The following is a 16,797-nucleotide window of genomic DNA, read 5'->3' as shown; positions in this document are numbered from 1 at the left end:
AGGCCTTCGGGTTACTTCTTAAACCCGCCCCCCAATCACCAGAGAGTCAGCGCCTTCTGATAGAAGCAGCTCTTGATGCGTTGAGACGGACACAGCTAGACTTGGGGGCAGCGCACACTGGGTGGGGGCTGGGGCGAGGACATACATATGCTGGTGGAGGAGAGGAAGGTCTTCCTGGGAGGTGGGGTGGGGGAGCGGACAGGGTCCGGTGGGGGGGGGGGACAGTGTCTGTCTCACTCCCACTGTGCCCCCAGCGCCCAGCTCGGGGCCAGGCACAGAAGGCACTCACTAAATCACTGAACGAACTCATGGAGTGCTCTTCTCCTGAATCCCCACGTTACCTGAAATTTTTCTTCTTCGGGATTTAAAGACTAGTGGAGAATATTTGCCTATCTTGTGCTCTCCCCTTCGGGAAGGATCTTCTTACTGTTGGTGTGACAGAGGGCACTGAAGCACTGCTTTGGAAAGGATCTCAGCATAAAGACCCTCCATGCAGGGAGGAAGGGAGCCCGGAGGAGGGCCAGGATGACCTCTCAGGGCCCACCTGGCTCGAGGATGCAGAGGGTGGACTGAAATTCGCCCAGCTCTGCTGGCCATGGTGGAGGTCAGGGCAAGAGGCTCATCAGCAACCTCCTGAACTGTGCCGTGTTCTTCCTGCAGGTGACAGCAGGGATTATGCCCCATCCCAGCAGATGACCAATGGAGGAAAATAAAGTGGAATTTGAACCTTATCTCTGACAAGGTTTAATAAGTGGAATTGGGTATTCCAGAAGCTATGGGTTGCCTTCCTTGGACAATTTCAGAGCCCATCTTCCTGGTCATGGAAAGGGCGCTGCCCTGAGAGAGATCTTACTCCTCCTCCCAGCTCTTCTCCCCTAGAAAGCCCCCCAACCTCTCCCGGGCTTGGTTTTGGAAGTGATCATTAATCCTCTCCCACTGTAAGCACTTCCTGCAAGGGCTTGTTACAGTCTTCCAGAAACAGGGATGGCTGAGATGACCTCTTAAGACCTGCCCACTCAACCGTTTGTGCATCTCAGGAGGATCTAAACATTTCCTTTTCTTCAGAAGCTGTCGGAGTGAACTCCGCGTGGGCGTGGGCTCCTTGTAGCTACACTACCCTCCTTCTAATATTTAAAAGATCTGTGCCGGTTCTTCGGGCCTCCAAATCTTGTATTTATTTTCCTTGGCTCTGTCTGAAAAGGCCACATCGTTTTTTTCCCTCCCCTGAAACCTAGGTCCTCTGGGCTAAACTCAAGCACCTCTCCGCTCTCGAAATGGCTCATTTTCATCCTGCCGTCCCTACCAGATTATTTCTTAAATCGCGCTCCCCCTCCCCCCCGCCACGTGCCGGGTGTCCCGGGACAGAGAAGCCAGGCCGTGGGGACCCCGGCTTTGCCCCCTGCGCGAGAAGTTGGGGGGAAGCCTCAGTTTGTCCACGCACACTTCGGGCGGCGGGCGGCAGGCCGAGCGGGCCCGGGGAGCGGGCCGGGGCTCCTCCCGCCCGCGCTGCCGGACGTGACCCGCCGCGCCCGGCCGAACGCCGGCCAGCCCGGGCCCCGGGCGCCCCCCAGGGCAGCGCCGCGGGCAGGGAGCGCCGGGGAGGGAGGCCCCGGGCGCCCCGGGCTGCTCCCTCCCGCCGAGCCCCGCGGCCGGGCCCCTCTGGGAAGGGCTGGAGGCGACGCGGGGAGGGGGTCGGGGGAGGAGGGAGCGTTCCCGCAAATCACATGATTTTCCCGCTTATATAAATCACAGCTTGTTTTTCTCCACTGGCTGCAGACTTAAAGGTGCAGTGTCTTCTTTCTCTCTCCAGGGCCGGGTGCCTCGGGGTGCTTCTGTCGGCCCCTGAGCTGCGCTGGAGGGGGCTTCACCCCCGAGGGTGCCAGGGCTTCCGGTTTGGGGAGCCCCCCCATCCGTCACCACCCCGGGGACGTGTCGTTTTAGCTGGAAACCAGGGAAGGACCTGGAAATTCGATCACCCAATGAGCAGGCAGAGCCGGGCTGGCGAGGTCGGTCAGAGACCTCTCTGGGGACCAGCGAGCCGCTGATGCCCAGGATGCCTGTGAGCGATCTTGAGCCGAGGGGTTAAGATGAAATTGACTTGTGGGAGATCTATGTGGCCAAAATCAGGCTTCCGAGACTGATGCTTTTTATTCTCACCAGCCCTTGGCTATTTGTTTGAGGCCAACGTATGTGGGAAGAAAAAAATCAACACAGGTATTAAGCACCGACTCTCTAAGTATTAGGCACTGTAGGGAGAAACCAAGACCTATTAGTCTTTAGCTTCAAGTGCTTTATACTGTTTGGGCGGTGAGATACAGACGGGAGAGATGAAATAACACTGGTCCATTTCAATGCCTGTTCCAGGAGGTATGCAATGACTGCCCGCTGAATCGTACAGATGAGTCGTGCAGGCTTCCAGGGAGGGCTGGGAGAGGGCAGGAGGGAGGAGGGGGACAGCCTGTGGGGGATCTGGGGGCCACAGGTAGGGCGGTGTTAGGGTGTTGTGCAGCGAGCAGTCCCTTTGGCTCAACGGAGGAACTGGAGAGTGGAGGAGTGGGGCCTGAGGCTGGAAAGCCCCGGGGGGTCAGATGCGCGCAGCCTGGAGTGCAGGGCTGTGCGGATTTGATTTGACAAAGGCGATGTGGGATCTCACGAGGGTGCAGGGCAGGTAGGTGGGGGGGAGGCGTCTGGCAGCAGTGTACAGCATAATCTGGAAGCACGGAAGGAACCAGCTGGAGGCTTCTGCCGAAACCAGGCAGACACAAGGTTCACAGTGCTAGGATGTTAAGGGGAAAAGTAGAAGTGGAAAGTGAGAGGTAGGAGATATTTTGAAGAAGGAACAGAGATAATCGAGTGATTGTGTATTTGGGGAGGAGAGAAATGACCCAAAGTGACCGCGATTTTGAGCTTGGGAGGCAGGGAGAAGAGGGTTCCCCCAGGTGGAGAGGGTGTGTCATCTCGAGGGGCGGAGCTCCTTTCAGAGCCATGTTTGTAAGGACAGTGGGATCCCAACTGGGAACTGTCCAGGGGGCTGGAAATCAGGACAGAGGAACAGCACAGAGGAACTAACCCAAAGGATGAAAGCGATACTACAGATCTGAAGGGGAGCTAACAGAAAGGGAGAAAGAGAAACAGGGCCGGGGAACACCCACCTTGGGGAGGAGAAGCCGGTGGCCAGGCTGTGAAGGGAATATGCAGCGACCTGGGTGAGTAGAGGTTCTACCTGGGCTTGGTTAAGTTGTTTACTCTCGGAACCTTAGTTTTCTGATCTGTAAAATGGGGATGACAACACCTGCATCGTATTCTGTTTGGATTAAAGGAAACATAGGCAGCATCTCGCTCTCGGCACGGTGCTTGGCACATGGCAAGTGCTTAAAGCAAGTGTCCTCTCCCCACTTCCTTCCCTTCTGGCCCCCTCCCTCATTTCCTTGAAGTGGCAGGCACTTGAACAGAGGATAATTCTCTCTTTAAAAATTTAACTGGCTGTTGTTGCTGTTGTTTTTCTTCTTCTTCACCCCCCTTCAGCTCCTCCTTCCCCCACCCCGCAGTCCTTGTCCTTCTCCTTATTCTGAGGCTGCCACTGCTTCTCCTTTTCCTTCTAGAGCAAACCCAGTCTCGCTTGCATGACTAATTATTTGAACCGGATATACCCTCCATTAATAAAGGAAGGAAATAATAAATTTTCCTAAGGGCCTCTTAGCTGAAGATGACTATTACCTCATTTGCTCTTTCCAGCAGCCTGCAAGGTTCAGGAGGGTAGGTATTATGAGGTCCTTCCCCACACCTATAGCTGAAGAAATAGAAGAACGGTTGTAAAAAGTTTTGTTGTTATGTTAGAGGACCACCTGTCTACCAGTACGGTGCAGGTCAAAGATTTCCAAACTTTTATTTTTAGCCTCCTCTTTTTGGAAATAAATTTTACCTGGCAGTCAAATAAAATAGATTAAAAAAACCAGAGTTCTGGCTTCAGTGCAGTGGGGAGGTTCTGAGGGTCCATCGCTTGGCTCTGCTCCCATCCTGCCCCCCACTCCCGGCCCCGGGGCCAGTCTGGGAAATGGGACTTTGGGTTGCCCCAGAAGCACTCAGAGCCTCTTTCTCTACACTCAGCTTCTTTCTCTTCCTTTTTAGCTGCAAACTTCCTGACTTCAGAGGCCAGGCTGGAGCCCAAGAAGGCTTTGCGGACCCGTGGCTGTGCTCCTCGTGTGAGCCAAGTGTAGTCCCTGGCGGTGACGCCCGCAGCTCGGCTCTGCCCGCGTTCCGGCGGCGGGGGGTGCGGACCAGCTGAGCAGGACTAGCGCGGTTCCAAGGCCAGATTGCCGTCTCTGGTCAGACCCCAGCAGCAGCGCCCCATGTCGCCAGGGCTCGCGAACCACCTCGGCTGGGGTGTGCTGGCCTGCTCTGCTCCTGTGCTTCGGGTCTTTATTCCGCTTTGAATGGGTTTCTTGAAAAACACACTCTTTGACGTAAAAAAAAAAAAAAAAACCAAACAGTTTATGGTCTTTAGAATGTTGATTTGAAATAAAGCGAATATTGGTGACATGCTCTGCAGATAGTTACATAAAGCTGTGAAAGAGCCACAAATAATTTACTCTAACTGCAGCACTAATTATTGTCCTGTACAAAGCAGCCGCTGCTAGGAGTCGTTTCTTTGAGTGGTATCAATTCCCCAGGAGATAAGCATTATAAAAATGATTAAAAGAATTTCATATGATTTTTGTCATTTAAATAAAATCTCAATAAACCAGCATCTAATCTTATACTGTTGTTTATTTTTTCCACCGCTTTATCTATTTATTCGCATTATAAGGGTAATACACACTAATGGTAAAAATAGAAATGCAAATCATTCTGAAGGGTGTAAAATGAAAGGTAGAAGTCCCCTCTCATTATCCATTCTTATTCCCCTGAGTAGATTGAAGTTAATGGTTTCTTGTGACCCAGAAATTTTTTGTTATACATATGGGGGTTTGTGTGTACAGCCAATCTAATATTTTTCCACAAATGGTCTAGTCCTACAATTTTTTTCCACTTAAATATGTATCTTGACATACAGGCCTGTCTCATTCTTTTTAATGATTGTCTAGCTCTGGTGTTTCATTGAATACTGTATATAATATTCCCATATTGTGTTGCTTCCCTCCCCCCCTTATAAGCTGCTACAAAAAGCATCTTTGTATATATTGTTGCAAGCTTGTGCATATGCTAATACATATGTAAGATAAATTCCTAGCAGTGGAATTAAGTGAAAGTATATATACATTAAATTTAAAAAATTTTTATTTTGTACTACTTGAAACATATACAAAGAAAAAGACATAAAGAATAAAAAGAGCTTAAAAAACAGCTTTGCCAACACAGGTAAATGCCCCTTTGTACAGCCCTGCTTGTCATCCCTCCCATTCCACCTAAAGGATGCCAGGATTCTGAATTGGTATTTATTATTTTCATGCAATGATTTGAATATTTTTACCTTGTACATTAAGGGTACTTTGCTGTATGTATTCTTCTGAGACTTGCATCTTTTCCTCATTATTATATTTCTGACATTCTTCCATCTTGATACCATTTTTGAGTTAATTTCTTTTCAGTATCAAATAACTTCATATATATGAATATATGTATCCATTTTCTGGTTAGTGGACATTAAGGTTGATACTTATGTATCCATTTTCTGGTTAGTGGACATTAAGGTTGAATCAATTTTTTCTGCTACAAACAATGCTGCCATGAACATTTTTTTAGGAATTTATTTTTAAGTAATCTCTACACCCAACATGGGGCTCAAACTTACAACCCCGAGATAAAGAGTCGCATGCTCTACCCACTGAGCTAGCTGGGAGCCCCTACTATGAATATTCCTGTGTATATCTCTCTGTTGTCAGTATGTGGGGACTTCTCTAGGGTATTTATTTGCCTAGGAGGGAGTGGCTGTTTCTTGGAATAGGAGAATCTTTGATGATTTTAGAAGTTGTTCTTCAAAGTGGTTTTACACTCTTAAACCTGCCTTTAGTTACTCCACATGCTCACCAACACTTGGTATTGTCCAACCTTTTAATTTTTGTGTATTTGATAGACGTGAACTTGTGGTTTTCATTTACATTTCTCTGGTTACTAGTGAAATTGGGCATCTTTTCATATATTTTGTGGCTATGCATATTTCCTCTTATGTAAATTGCTTTTGCCCATTTTTTTTTTTTTTTTGTCGGAGTGTTTGTCCTTTCCTTGTTGACTTACAGAATTTCATTATATGTTGTGCTTACTGGTCTGAGTTAAATAATATCTTTTTCCCAGTATGTGATTGTCTTTTCACTTTTTTTTTCAAAGATCCTCCCCTTTTTTTAGTAGGCTCCATACAAAGCATGGAGCCCAACTCGGGGGCCTGAACCCACCAGATTGAGGCCTGAGCTGAAATCAAGAGTCAGATGCTTAACCGACTGAGCCACCCAGGTGCCTCTCAAAGAGCCCATATTTAAAAAAAGATTTTATTTATTTGAAAGAGAGAGAGAGAGTTGTGTGCATGAGGTGGTAAGGGGTAGAGGGAGAAGTAGACTCCCCACTGAGCAGGGAGCCTGATGTGGGACTCAATCCCTGGGACCATGACCTGAGCCAAAGGCAGACTTTTAACCAACTGAGCCACCCAGGTGTCCCTCAAAGACCCCATTTTTAAGTAATCTCCACACCCATCGTGGGGCTTGAACTCACAACCCTGAGATCAAGAGTCCCATGCTTTACTGGCTGAGCCAGCCAGGTGCCCTGATTGTTTTTTCACTTTTTAAATGGATGACTTTTGATGAACAGAAGTTGACTTAATGTAGTTGAATTTTGTATTCCAATTTTCAATATTGTTAATTGCCCAGTTTATCCTTCTGTCAGTAGAGTACACGATTACCTGCCTGTTTCTCTCACTTCTGCCAACACTGGGTATTATTGATTTTAGTTTTTGTTAATCTGATAGGTGAAAATGGTGTCTGGTTGTTTTGATTTGTCTTAATTATGAGTAAGCCTGAGCATAATTTCACAGGGGTACTGGCCTTTTGCATTCTTTTGCTGGTTTTATTCTTCATTTTTCTATTGGGTAGTTCACTTTTTCTTAATTGATTTTCCTGATCAGTTTGTAGGAGTTTCTGAACGTTAAAGAAATTTGCCTCTGTTCCGCCAAGTATGTGGCTGTATGCCGTATGTGTACCCCTTAACTGCAGCCCGTTGATGACGGAATTGGGGAACCTTGGACTGTATAACACATTTACCCTCTTCGGCCTTTGAACACTTGGCCATATTGAGCAACAAAGTAAAAAGCTGTGTTTGGAGACTCTGTGGGGGTGGCAGGGAGGGAACCAGTGCGGTTCTGTGTTAAGTAAGGAGGACTGAGGTAGAGAGAGAGAGAGAGAGAGTGTGTGTGTGTGTGCCTGTGGGTGTCCATCTGATGGGGAAGCGTAATAAATATGGAGACCAGAGAGGAAGTTTGAGTTGTGCCCCGGGCAGTTGTGGTGTGGCCTATAATCTTGTTTCTCAAGTTGAACGTTGCTAATGCCTGGATGAGTAAGTCCAAGATATCTTGGGTAGTATGGCTCCTCTGGGCTGGTGGGGAAAGTAGGGGAATTGAATAGTTCTGAGGGTCTAACATGAGCCAGGCACCATCCCAGGTAAGCATTGTTAGGTGGGGAAGAGGAAGCTTTGGAAAGCTACCCCGGTCCAGGTCACATGGCTGTAATCGGCCAAGCTGGAACCCAGCTCGGGACCAGCTCACTCCCCATTCCAGCTCTGAACTATACTGATGGTTCTACTGTGATTAGGCTCAATTAGGAGAGGGCTTGGTAAAGAGATTTGTCAGAATTTTCTAACAAGAGAGTAAAATTAGGACATATTTTAAATAGATTGCCATCTCAACAGTGAAATGTCACATTTCTGTGTTTTAATGCTAGTAATTGGCTTAAGTAGTCCTTCCAGGAGAACACAGGTAAATGAACAGTAATTATAATTGGACTCTACTGAAAAAGAGCAATAGTCTTAATAGTCCTGTTCACTCCTAAAAGAATGTTCAACATAGAAACCAGCCAAGATTCTATTTTCCCCACTCTTGTGTTTGGTAGAATTTGGATGACACTAAACTTTCTCTTCACTCATTTTTTCATTCAACAACTATTCACTAAATGCCTACTTTGTGCCATTTTGCTAAAAGCTGAGAGTGAACAAAATAGACCCAGGTCTTGTCCTCATGGAGCTGAAGGTCTAGTGGAGAGGTTAAAAAAAAAAAAAAAAAAGTGAAAAAACCCCCACAAATGAAATACCAATTGTCCCAAGTACTATGGAGGACATATACAAGTAATGTGACCGAGTAATATGGGGAGTGACTTTAGATGGGGGGAGTCAGTGAATGTCACATACACTTGGTGGATGATTGGGCACCCACACATATTTTTTGGTTAAAAACACCTCCTATAATCAGCCTCCTTACAAATTTTTAAAAGATTTATTTATTTATTTTAGAGAGGGAGGGAGAGACAAAGAGAGAGGGGGAAGGGCTGAGGGAAAAGAAATCTCAAGCAGATTCTGTGCTGAGTATGGAGTCCATTGTGGGGCTTGATTTCAGGACCCTGCGATCATGCCCTGAGTCGAAATCAAGAGTCAGACACTCAACCAACTGAGCCACCCAGGTGCCCCCAAACAGTTTTCTTTTAGCACAGGAGAAACAGCACCAGTGGATGAAGAAGAAAAGCAGGGCATGGAATGATCTCTTCTGGGGGCTACAAAATTAAAACAAGGATGAAGTTCCCTGGACAGCCTCTCCTGCTCAGTTCTTCTGAATGAAAGTACCACATGGCCCTAATGCAGTCTTTTATACTGTCTGGGTGTGAATCATGATTTTTTTTTTAAGATTTTATTTATTTCAGAGAGAGAGCAAGCAAGAGAGAGTGAGCAGGAGAGAGCAGGAGCCGTGGTGGGGAGGAGCAGACCCTCTGCGGAGCAGGGAGCCCGATGAGGGACTTGATCCCATCCCAGGACCGTGGGATCATGACCTGAGCTGAAGGCAGACGCTTAACTGACTGAGTCACTCAGGTGCCCCGGAATCATGATTTTTGATGGAAATTTCCTACTTGGGGTAAATAACTACCACCCATCTTTAATGGCAGGGCCTGAAAGCATTCCTGGAGAATATAAAATCCAGAGGTCTGTCCAGAATCAATATGAAAAATCCTTCTCCTGAATTTGCTGCCCTTCAAGATAAAGCAGCTTCCTCCAAGCAGGTTCAGAGGGTTTGCTTTCTGCATCCCACCTGCGACTCCCAACCCACGTGCCCATCCACCAAGGGCCGGGGAGCAGGCCACAGCTTAAGTGTTTTCTTGGCCCAGCAAACCTGTCTCCTGCAGGGACTGTCTTCATTCACAAGACTTTCATTTGGTTGTTTGAGCCATGATGACAGTGCCAGGCTTTCAAGAATATACTTTGATGATCATGATTAGGATTCACCACCCATCTATCTCCCAGGACATTTTGGGGGACTTTTAGTTAGTTTGTCTTGCTTTTAATTATATTATTTTCTTAACAAAACACCATTAACACACCTAAAAAAATTAATAATAATTCTTTGGATTCACCTAAATCCTCAATCCACCATCAAATTGCTGGTTCTTTTATTTGGGTTTGAAGAGGACCTCTCTTTCTAACCATTAAAAAAAAAAAATCTTAGTCGTTCTCTTTTCTCCTCTAGTCCCTCTTGCTAAGCAAAGTAACTTATAGCTCTAGACAATTTCCAGGTTTTGGGCTAGTCACCCGTGGGTGAGATTTTACTTTTCAGGAAGAGGGAATAAAGGAAAACTGATCCAATTTAAAGTGCGCCTGATAGAAATTAAATCTTTGCCTCCATTAAACTGGTGTTTGGGGTCCATCTGGTGGCCAGAAGGTTTTAACACAAATCGGGTCTTCTTGTTGCCCCCTTGTGGCCAGAAGTGGTATGACACCATAGGTATCTTTTCCCCTGCTTTAAGATTACAGAAATAAAGATCAATCAGGAAGGAAGTGAGTTAACAGTTAGTTTACTTAACACCCATAAGGCAGATAGGGCTCAAAGATAAACTAGTAGAATACTGGCACTGGCATGGTATCTGTGGTTGCTGCCTGCTGCCCTCAGAAAATCCAAATTTACAATTTTGTGTGAAATGGGGTGTGAATATATGACATATTCTCAATTACTAATTTTTGATCTTTAGCCTGTGCCAGAATCACAGAATTTTAAAGCTGGAAATGTTTTAGATATTAATCAGCAAAATTTTATTGTGTTTTTCCTATTAGCCTCTATACTAGTGCTGTTAGGGACCGAAGATGAACTGGGTATGTATAAGCCTTGTCCTTAAAGGGTTAAAAGTGTAATGGTAAAGGCAGATAAACAAGTAAATGCCATGTAGTGTGCAATAACAGTGGAGGAGCATGCATGCTGTGAGGACAGAGATGCAGAATGGCCACCTCTACTTGGAAGTCCATGAGGGCTTGAAAGACAGGAGGTAGCATCTCATCTGTGTCTTGCAGAATAGGGAGCTTTACAGGTAGGCTGGGGGAGGGTGGAGATAGAAGAGGGAGGCCCAGGCAGTTGAAAAGCTCATTCAAGAAGGTGGGATTGCATTGGGTGTCCAGTACTGCAAATATGGTTGTAGCATATGGTGTGAGGTGCACAGTAGTTGCTCCATAAATCCTTGAATGAATGAATGAATGAATGAATGATGATGATGGTGGTGGTGGGAGTGTGAGAGAGGAGGGTGAAGAGCTTAGGTGGTGGGCAGGTCATAACACTAAGGAGTGTGAATGTTATGCTGTAAGAGCTGAAGGAGGGTGAGCTGGAGGGCCACTGAAGGTTTTAAGCAGCAGAGTTACAAGATCAGATTTATGTTTTTAAAATACTTTGGGTAGCAGTAAGAAGGAGGCAGAGAACTAATTAGCAGGCTACTATAATAATTCAGTGAACAGTGACGAATGCCTAAGACAATAGAAATGGGAACATTGAGGAAGGAATGGGTTTGAGTACTACTTAGTATTTTTTTTTATTTTTTCCAGTTCTATTGCAATATAATTGACATATAACTTACATTAGTTTAAGGTGTATAACATAATGATTTGATATATGTAGATGCTATGAAATGATGACCACAATAAGTCTAGTTAACATTCATCACCTCCCACAGTACAATTTTTTTTTTTGTCTTGTGTTGAGAACTTTCTTCTTTTTTTTTTTTAAAGATTTTATTTATTTATTTGAGAGAGAGAATGAGATAGAGAGAGAGAGCATGAGAGGGGGAAGGGTCAGAGGGAGAAGCAGACTCCCTGCTGAGCAGGGAGCCCGACGCAGGACTCGATCCTGGGACTGCAGGATCATGACCTGAGCCAAAGGCAGTCGCTTAACCAACTGAGCCACCCAGGCGCCCTGTCTTGTGTTAAGAACTTTTAAGAGCTACTCTCTTAGCCACTTTCAAATATACAACACAGTATTGTTAACTACGACCATGCTGTATGTTACATTCCCAGAACTTATTTATCTTATTACTGGAAATTTGTACCTTTGGATCACCTTCGCCTAATTCCCCCACGCCTCATTCCCCCACCTCTGGCAAACACCAATCTGATCTTTGTTTTTATGAGTTTGGTATTTTTTTAGATTCCACATATAAGTGAGATTACACGGTATTTGTCTTTCTCTGTCTTATTTCACTTGTATAATGCCTTCAGGGTCCACCCATGGTGTTGCAAATAACAGGATTTTCTTGTTTTTGTGGCTACATAATATTCCACTGTGTGTGTGTGTGTGTACATGCATGTGTGTTTGTATGTGTATCACAATTTCTTTATCCATTCATCCATCCATCCACGATACTTAGGTTGTTTCCATGACTTGGCTATTGTGAATAATGCTGCAATGAACATGGGGGTGCAAATATTTCTTTGAGATCGTGATTTTGTTTCCTTCAGATATATACCCACAAGTGGACTTGCTGGATCACATAGTAGTTCTATTTTTAATTTTTTGGGGAACTTCCATACTGTTTTCCACAGTGGATGCACCACTTTACATTCTCACCAGCAGTGCACAAGTGTTCCCTTTACTCAACATCCTCAACACTTGTTCTTGTATTTTTGATGATAGCCTTTCTAACAGGTGTGAGGTGATATCTCATTGTGGTTTTGATTTGTATTTTCCTGATGATGAGTGCTATTGAGCATCTTTTCTTGTACTTGTTGGCCATTCATATATCTTCCCTGGAAAAATGTCTATTCAGTTTCTCTGCCCATATTTTAATAAAAAAATTATTTTGCTACTCAGTCGTATGAACTCTTTATATATTTTGGGTATCGACCCCTTATTAGATATATATGGTTTGCAAATATTTTCTCTCCTTCCATGGGATGCCTTTTTATTTTGTTGATGGCTTCCTTTGCAGAAGTTTTTCATTCGATGTGATCCCATTTGGATTATTTTTGCTTTTGTTGTCCTTCCTTTTATTGTCAAATCGAAAGAAATCATTGCCGAAACTGATGTCAAGGAGTGTACCCTCTATGCTTTTTTTCAGGAGTTTTGTAGCTTCAGGTTTTACACTCGTTTTAAGTCCATTTTGAATTGATTTTTGTGTATGGTGTAAGAAAGTGGTCCAGTTTCATTCTTTGGCATGTGACCATCCAGTTTTCCCAACACCATTTATTGAAAATCCTTTCCCCATTGTATATTCTTGGTTCTTTTGTCATAAATTACTTGACCTTGTGTGCATGAGTTTCTTTCTGGATTCTCTAGTCTATCCCATTGATCTATGTGTCTGCTTTTTTGCCAATACCATACTGTTTTGGTTACTAGGTACTTTGTACTATGGCTTGAAACCAGGAAGTATGATACCTTCAGGTTTGTTCTTCTTTTTCAAGATTGCTTTGGCCATTCAGGGTCTTTTGTGGTTCCATACAAATTTTAGTGTTTTTTTCTAATTCTGTGAAAAAGGCCATCAGAATTTTGATAGAGATTGCATTGAATCTGTAGATTGCTTTGGGTAGTACAGACATTTTAACAATATTCTTCCAATCCATAAGCATGAAATAGCTTTCCATTTATTTGTTTCTTCTTTAATTTCTTTCGTTGGTGTCTTATAGTTTTCAGCATTCAGACCTTTCATCTTTTTGGTTAAACTTATATATAGGTATTTTATTCTTTTTGGTGCAATTATAAATGGCATTCTTTTCTTAATTTCTCTTTCTTATAGTTTGTTATTAGTGAATAGAAACACAACTGATTTTTGTATATTGATTTTGTATTCTGCAACTTTATTGAATTTGTTTATTAGTTCTAACAGGTTTTTTTGGAGTCTTTAGGGTTTTCTATATAGAATATCATCATGTCACCCTCAAATAGAGATTAATTTTACTTTTTCCTTTCCGATTTGGATGACTTTTATTTCTTTTTCTTTCCTAATTGCTTAGCTAGGACTACCAGTACTATGTTGAATAAAAGTGGCAAGAGGGGCATCTTTGTCTTGTTTCTGATCTTGGGGAAGAGGTTTCACCTTTTCACCATTGAGTATAATGTTAGCTGTGGGCTTCGCATAGGTAGCCTTTATTATGTTGAAGTTCATGACCTCTATACCCACTTGGTTAAGAGTTTTTATCATGAATAAAACTTTTATTTGAATTTTTTCAAATGCTTTTTCTGGATCTGTTGGGATGATCATATGATTTTTATCCTTCATTTTTTAATGTGGTATATCACATTGATTAACAGATGTTGAACCATTCTCGCCTCCCTGGAATAAATCCCACTTGATCATGGGGTGGGGGTTAAGAATGAAGAGTGGGTTGAGACCTGGGGATGCCATTAGGAACTGTGATGAGGTGAGCAGAGGCAGAACCAGGTTTTGTGGGGCTGAAGTGTTTACAATTTGGGGGTCCTTTAAGAAAAAAGCATGCAAAATTATCTAAAAAATTGCCCATTTAGATACCTATTTGGGATGAGAAAATAAATCACAACCAACTCTTGATGCTTTGGAGATTCAGAATGCTTTCTTCTGATATATTTTTAGGCAATTTTCCAGAATTTCACACACAAATCCTTTCTAATTGGAACCTGGCTTCGCCTCCCCCCCCCAAGATACCTCTACAACTTCTAGCAACTCCCAGAGGCCTGCAAGCGAGGGTCCAGAGCCTGCAGCTTTGTTAGCCTCCCTGTGAATCACCTTTGGAGGTGACTAGGGTGTGGGGTGAGTGATGTGGTACAGATCAGAGTTGAGATATAAGGTTTGGAAGAAGGATTCTACACATTACCTGAGGATAAAAACTGAAGGGAGTGGGGGCAGAGTGTGGGGAGAAATGATGTTTTATTTTTCAGATCTTGTAAAAAAAAAAAAAGCCCCACATCAAAACTGCCGTGTTAAAGTGTGATGTCCCCCTTTCCACTATGGTGAGCTCTAGTAGATGAGTAGGTGTTGTGCCGAAGAGGCCCCGCCATCTTGTCTCCAGGGTCATGGAGATGGTTTAATGAAAGGGATACCTGAAAACTCTGAGTTTTGAAAATGAAACAGTCTATTAGCAACAGTTTTACTCTTTTAATTTTCTTTATTGCAAACACATAGAAGAAATGGTCGTTTGTGTACCTGAGGGAGAGAGAGAGAGACAGAGGGAGAGGGAGAGAGAAGAATAGAGAGGGAGCTTGTAAGCAAGCCAGGGTTCATTATCTGAATAACTTTTTTTTCCATAACTTTCTAGATTGGCTGCTAAATCTTGTTTTAAACTAAATATAAAAAAAAATCACCTACACTGATGAAGACAATTATTCTAAAAACAGTTTTACATTTGGTTATTTCTCTAAAAGACAAGGATGCTATGAGGAAATATCTAGGGCAGATTGCCTTTACAAAGGGGACAGTTGAAGGTGGTTTAGGTCTAAAAAGCCTAACCTTTTCCTCTGTAGTGTAACCTCCTTCCCTGCGTGTCTGTACGTTTAATGATAGACTGATACTCTCTTAAGAGACCTGTGAGCTGGCTGGCGCTGAAGGTCTGGCACAAAAGGTGAACCTCTTAGAAGGGAGAGGGATGAATGATAGTCTTCATGATAAAACCTAGTGAATGGAGTTGATTGATGATGTTAAGAAAACAGAAGACATGTGTGAGCAGACGAATTTAGTAAGCCTTGGACACCGCTTACTTGCAATTCACAGAAATGTAGTAACACATTTTCTATAAGTTTTAATAAAATTTGCAAATATATCTAATGTTATTAGAGATGGGTTATTGCCTATCAGACTTTAGCAATTTAGAGTGACTTATTTTATTAGATCTCTTCCAGATGGTAACTGTGTGACTTAATTTTTTTTTTAAAAAGGACAAAAGGTAGAGAGATGGAGATCACAGTCTGGCCCGAGTAGAAGTGGGGTGCTGCTGGGGCCCAAGTACATTGAGTGTTTAAGTCGGGGGTGTGGGTGGCACTTCACTGATGAGTAACAAAAGGAAGACCGAGGAAGCTGTTGGGGACAAATATGGCCTCCCACACTTTTTGCTGAGGGACACCTTGCACAGGAGCTAGTCACCAGCCTCACCTTCTCTATGCTCAGAATAGAGTAAGATGCACAGATGTGGGTGGAAAAGTGGTAGGTAGGATAGTGGCCACCTAATCCCTGACATCTGTGAGTATGTTAAATCATATAGTGAAAAAAGACTTTGCAGAGGGAATTAAAGTTATGAACATTAACATAGGGAGATTATCCTGGATTATCCAGACGGGTTTAATGTAATCACATCGTAATCACATGAACCTCTAAATGTGGAAGAGAGAGGCAGGAAAATGAGTCAGAGAGATGTGAATGAAGAAGAGGCGGGGAGACTTGAAGCTTGAGAGGGACTCAAACCTTGGCTTTGAAGACACAGGAAGGGGGCCAAGAGCCAAGGAATGTGGGCGGCCTCTAGAAGCGGGGAGCAGCACTCGGATGGCAGCCAGCAAGGACGTGGGGACCTGAGTTCTACAACCGCAAGAAACAGAATTCTTCCAACAGCCTGAATGAGCAAGGAAACAAGTTGCCTCCCAAGCCCTCAGAAGGGGATGCATCCCTGCCCACACATTGGTGAGACCGTGTCAGACTTCTGACCCACAGAGCTGTAAGATAATACATGAGTTTTAAGTTCATTAAGTTTATGGTCCATCTGTTACTGCCGCATTAGGAAGCTAATACAGCAGGTAGGGCACTACTTAATTTCTTATGTCTGTGGTCCTTTACTTTTTGGCAGTCATAGACCCCTTTGAGAACCTGATGAGAGCTACAGATCTTCTCTCTAGAACAATTAATATACACACAAAACTGAATACAATTTCAAGTGGTTCATGGATGCCCCAAAGCACATCTTATGGACCCAGGTGAAAACCCTTTGCAGATGATAATGTTCACAGGAGACGAGCAGGGCAAAAAGAGGCTTCCTAGGGATAGCTTCGTCATCTCCCACCAAAGGCTATCCCAGAACCTGGGGGAGCACTTAGCTGGATTGCACTGAGCTAATTCAGTTTTAATGAATGAATTTCCTAGATAGCAAAGCTGAATGAATCATCTCAGCCTGATCTTTTACTGATGGGCTCCTTGAAATGAGGCCACACTATTGAGTATGACAGTCAGTCTTCACCAGATAGCTAGTGATATTGAGTGATTTGAGGATCACTCCAAAAAATTAAAATGTGAAAGTCACTAAGAATGGGTATTGATTTTACTCCCCAGAGAATATGCACAGGAAAAAAAATCCCCATATTCCTTAGTAAATTAAACTTACTATAAGTTAGTGACATTATTAATGTTA

General features: G+C 43.8%; 1 long non-coding RNA gene across 2 annotated transcripts in view; it reads right to left on the bottom strand.

Annotated features, from left to right (window-relative positions):
* Positions 1–2,386: 2,386 nt before the first annotated feature.
* Positions 2,387–16,797, bottom strand: part of LOC123843573 (uncharacterized) — a 34,863-nt gene continuing 20,452 nt past the window's right edge. Inside the window, exons 2-4 of one of the 2 annotated variants that reach the window (XR_010411487.1) lie at positions 3,718–4,456; positions 3,153–3,269; positions 2,387–2,776 (exon numbers count right to left, since the gene is read on the bottom strand). This is a non-coding gene — a long non-coding RNA (uncharacterized LOC123843573). The remainder of the gene's footprint in view (positions 2,777–3,152; positions 3,270–3,717; positions 4,457–16,797) is intronic. The other variant, XR_010411488.1, reaches the window with a different exon arrangement.

This window comes from Mirounga angustirostris, unplaced genomic scaffold (genome assembly GCF_029215605.1).
Source record: "Mirounga angustirostris isolate CCGP_5_RB_7025 unplaced genomic scaffold, mMirAng1.0.hap1 SCAF_5, whole genome shotgun sequence".
Lineage (NCBI taxonomy): Eukaryota > Metazoa > Chordata > Mammalia > Carnivora > Phocidae > Mirounga > Mirounga angustirostris.
This window is presented reverse-complemented; position numbering and strand designations above follow the sequence as displayed.